The 4,840-nt window shown below is 40.2% G+C and overlaps 1 long non-coding RNA gene across 1 annotated transcript; it reads left to right on the top strand.

Annotated features, from left to right (window-relative positions):
- The first annotated feature begins 506 nt into the window (after positions 1-506).
- LOC119306556 lies at positions 507-1,093 on the top strand. The gene is made up of 2 exons (XR_005148979.1): positions 507-644; positions 791-1,093. It is a non-coding gene; the product is annotated as an uncharacterized LOC119306556 (long non-coding RNA).
- Positions 1,094-4,840: the final 3,747 nt, after the last annotated feature.

Genomic DNA, 4,840 nt, shown 5'->3' with positions numbered 1-4,840 from the left:
GTGTCTAGATTCAGCCAAGGCTCCACTAAAATGAAAAAAAGATTATTATTTTTAAATAGGAAATCAGCAAATGAAATATCAAATGAAACATGGAATATACCATCCATTCACTTTTATAAGTTGTGTCATTTTTGTAAAATTCAAACTTTTCTAATTTTAACGAACTTATAGAAAAGATATTAAGATCGGCAATACCAAGCAGTATAATTAGATCCATCGCGCAATATATTCTCATATTTTATTTATTTATTATTGAACGTCCATATAGCTTCTAGAAACATGTTCAAAGATAGAAAATTTTAACTTTTGAAAATAACAATTAATGCACCTTATAAAAAGGCGCGGGGGAATGAACTATTCCTTGCCAAAAAATAGAAGGAATTAATTACCTGTCAAAAGACGTGCATGGCCAAATAACAACCTGGCATTATAATTTCCTACCATTCAATGTACTCCTATATAACCCTGCTTTAAGTTTTTGCCACACATGTCTATCTAAACCTCTCCCTATATACCAGTAGTCTCGGCGAAAACACAACCAAAGAGCAACAAAAACTATTGCAACATCTACATGGAGAAGTGCACGAAGCGCCTCCAGCCATTAGCGCTCCTTCTTCTCGTATGCTTCGCTACTCATGCACAATGTAAGCAGTACATACTTTACATCTTTGTTTTCTCGTGTCCCTTCTTGCTGTGTTTTTGTGCAACTTAATTTCATAACCATGAGTAATAAGGACAACGAGTAACATATCCCTAATGTCTATCCTCATTTGTCTTAATAATTCCATAGGCAGTGGCACAGAGTCTGGTGACGCCGAGGCTTTTGCGTGCTACAAGCTTGATGTTTTCCCATCCTGCAATCCAAAGACAAGTCGATGCTACTGTTGTACAATGGATCAGTGCAAAACCCGCTATGGCACAATGGATGAGTGCCAAGCTCACTGTGTAGCTTCGCCTTTGGGTGTAAATGAGTCAGCGGCGCCCTTCTCCTCCTATGTACTTCCATGAAAGTGAATGGAGTATTATGTTTGTTTCCTTGGGAAAAAAAGGTTGGAGCCCAACTTTTTATAGAAATCTTTAATATGATGTTCCACTGGGGATGCCACTAGCTTTACAACCAAAGAACAAAATATAAACAACCAGCCAGCACATAGCTGCAACCGAGATGAACAAATCCATGCAACACAGGCTACAACTAGTACACGTGACTGAAGACAACGAACCTAACCGGCCTACACCCTCGTGCCCCAGCAAGTCGCACCCTTTTCAAGAAAGAAACCTTTTCGAAAAACTAACTTCATGCGTACACCCTTGGCTCATTAGATTGATTGTTACCTAAAACCTGCCACTAAAGCACATCAAGATGAAAATTGGAAACTTCATCTGCTTCACCGTATAGTTTACACCCCGCTTCAATCGACCATCTTTTGTTCATCTCTACTATTAAAGAGGAGTTGGTCGTTGTACTTTCGACTCCGCCTCCACCACTTCCCACGTCCCCCTCCCCACATCCAACATTAACTCAATCAAATCAAATCAAATATTACCAAAATCTCAACTAAATCAATACTTCTCTTGTATTCCATTACCCACACCCAAATCAAATCAAATCTGACCAACACCTCACCCAAGTCAAAACTTTCCTTCCCTGCCCCTATTCATACTCAAATAAAATGTTAACAAAATCTAGAATATAAGGGGTGCAAGATCTATGTCGGACGATATTGATGTTGATCCACTAGAATATGCATGTCCCCATTGCAACGCACGTGCATTTAGCACGTAAGAGTAGTTTTCATCTTAATCCCCCCAAGAACATCCAAGTGAAAATTTAGAACTTTAGGGGGGTCCATTAATCCCACATTCGATGATTTCTCACCCCCTAGAGGCATGGCCTGGGACAAAGTAACTTTGACTCCGGGGAATGACATCGAAAAATAAAAACTTAAATGGCTTGGGACAAAGGCACTTAGACCCAACGAAATGATGTCACCAAAGAAAACCTTAAGGCTTTTTATTGGTTATTACTTGGGAGAAATGACCGAGGGAAAAACACGAAGGGGAGATTTTGAAGAGCACATGGAATCCCCTTCTCCCATGTGTGTGGGGGGAGGGGTGTCTCCCTCACCCCCGTTCAATTTAGCAACAAGGGGGAAGGGGTAGGTAGGCGTTGTGACTCTTAAATGATTCATCTGGTTTTGAACCAGTAAGGACATGCCATGGCTAGGCTTATGAGTAGATGTATTCAACCACTAGAGAACGCCATCACTAAGGGATGGATTCGCTGGAGTGGAGTTTGCTAGAGTCCATATATACTTCTCGCTGGTAAGGTTAGAGTCCAATTCGATAGCAGAAGGAAGGTAAGGCATGCAGATCGCGAGATCAAGGTAGCTGAAAAAGGTTTGATCATTTTCATCTTTTATTAAAACTGGGAAACTGAAGTGCTCCTCCATTTGAAGTTTGGACTCAATTATAGTTGTCTACTCGACTACTGAAACTTGTAGCATCTCAAGGACCTCGATCCTTGCAAAGCAAGGGATGATCTTGATAAAATAAAAGAGGGAATGAGACATTTATTAGTCACATCTACATATCATGTAAGAAGGCAATAGGTTATGAAATCATCTATAGGGGGGTGAGACATTTATTAGTCACATCTACTAACATACTGTCTTTGATTTGAAGCCCGCTCGAAGCACAATGAAAAAGCGATTGGTTGTCATCCATCTTTGCCCCTGTTCGACTACTATGTAGCACCCCTTAACCCGGCTATCGCCACGACAGGGACACACCGGATCAATTGATGCGTTCACAACAAATTGCATGCATATGTAAGATACTTATTAAACTCATGTTGTGGAAAACTATTTTAAAATGGAGTCACATCATTTTTTAATTAATTAACCATTTGCACACTCAAATTGTGATAATTAAAATCAGGTTGTACATACTAATTAATCAATCTACTACATGTGTATAATCGATCTAAACTATGTACATATAACACAAATAAATCGATCTAACTAATCTAGGTACACTGGCCAAATAAACTAAATTTAACTAAATGCAATAAACTAAGTATACGCATTCATACGATTGAGGGTGGCCGGATTGAACTCACCAGCACATGTGGGGGCAGATCGAAAGGAGGACGCCGCCATGGGCAGTACACGTACTAGCTTGGCGCGTGCACACCGGCCGCCCGAACGCCGCCAATAATCGTCGGCGTCGAAACTCTGGCGACCACGGATTTCGCGATTAGAATGGTGAACGCGGCGGAGAGAGAGGTCGCAAAAAGATGGGGAGAGGAAGAGGAGTGAGTGGGCGTGAGCAGGAAGTTATTAAAACTCATGCCGGATGGTTTGTATGCACACGAACTAGTAGTGTTTGCACTAAGCGAACGCTGCTAACGTACGTGACGGTTTGCATACCAAAGACCAGCCACGTGTGGAACAAGCAAACTCGGCTAAGATTGTAGAACTGGCAGCGTGCAGCTCCAGAGCAAACGCTGCTAAGTACTCCCTCCGTTTCTAAATATAAGTTTTTTAGGCATTTCAAATGGACTACAACATACGGATGTATGTACACATATTTTAAAGTGTAGATTCACTCATTTTGCTCCGTATATAGCCACTTGTTGGAATCTCTAAAAAGACTTATATTTAGGAACGGAGGGAGTACTTGACATTTGATTTAACAAGAAAAATTTAAACACATTCTAAAATTCTTGAAACTTGGTGTGCTGTCCTTATATGACTCCTTCGATTAGTGGTTAAAATTACAAAATGTTAATCCAAAGTTTAATATAGATTCCTTCCAAATCGAAGCTAGGTTTCGCCATGGGTAATCTTAAGAGTTCTGAAAAGTGTGCCTACTTTGAGAGAGAGATGGTAGTTTTGTCGTATATTTCACTTCAAAAGTTTGTTGGCATATTATATGCATCATTTTATAGTAACATGCACACTTATGGATTTACTGAATGTTGTTTCGAATTTTGAAGGGGGGTGAATATAGAAAATAACTTAGCAGCGTTCGATTGTTAATACACGTTGCTAGTGTGCGCAACATGGGCGTTTGTTCCGATAGAATTTTATAAACTAAACTTTATAAACTAAATTTTTATGAGACATTTCAAACACTACGAGATTTTCGTATTTCTAAACCTGAATACTCCCTCCGTCCCAAAATTCTTGTCTTAGATTTGTCTAGATACGGAAGTATCTAACACTAAAACGTGACTTGATACATCCGTATTTAGACAAATCTAAGACAAGAATTTTTGGACAGAGGGAGTATATACTACTAGAGCTTGGGCTATTTATTTGGCAATGGCCATGTGCATGTCAGTTGCTGATTTTACAGTAAGTGTAATTCAATTTAGCTAATACTTGTACATCTCCAACTATTATAAGAAACTTTTGGGGCCCTCGAAGAACACTTCGTGTCGCTTGATGAGCACGCAGTCGGGGACATACCTCAACTTAACGCAGACGAAAACGAGGTTAGGTGTTTGAAGCGGTAATAGAGATGAAACAGAATAAAGCGCCTGGACCTGATGGGTTTCCAGCAGAACTTTACAAGAGATGTTGGCATATCATTAAGGGGGATCTTATGCCAATGTTCCATGATTCGTTCAACGGGCATCTGCAGCTTTTCCACCTCAATTTTGTAACAATTACGTTGTTGCCAAAAAATGAGGAGGTTGTGCGCATTGAGCAGTTCAGACCGATCTGTCTACTCAATGTGAGTTTCAAAATCTTCACCAAGGTAGGCACAAATAGGTTGACGCGGATTGCTCATTCGGTGGTGCAATCAACTTAGACGGCATTCATGCCCCGAA

Source organism: Triticum dicoccoides, chromosome 5B, assembly GCF_002162155.2.
Source record: "Triticum dicoccoides isolate Atlit2015 ecotype Zavitan chromosome 5B, WEW_v2.0, whole genome shotgun sequence".
Classification (NCBI taxonomy): Eukaryota; Viridiplantae; Streptophyta; class Magnoliopsida; order Poales; family Poaceae; genus Triticum; species Triticum dicoccoides.
Note: the sequence above shows the minus strand (reverse complement) of the source record. Positions and strands in the feature narration are given on the sequence as shown.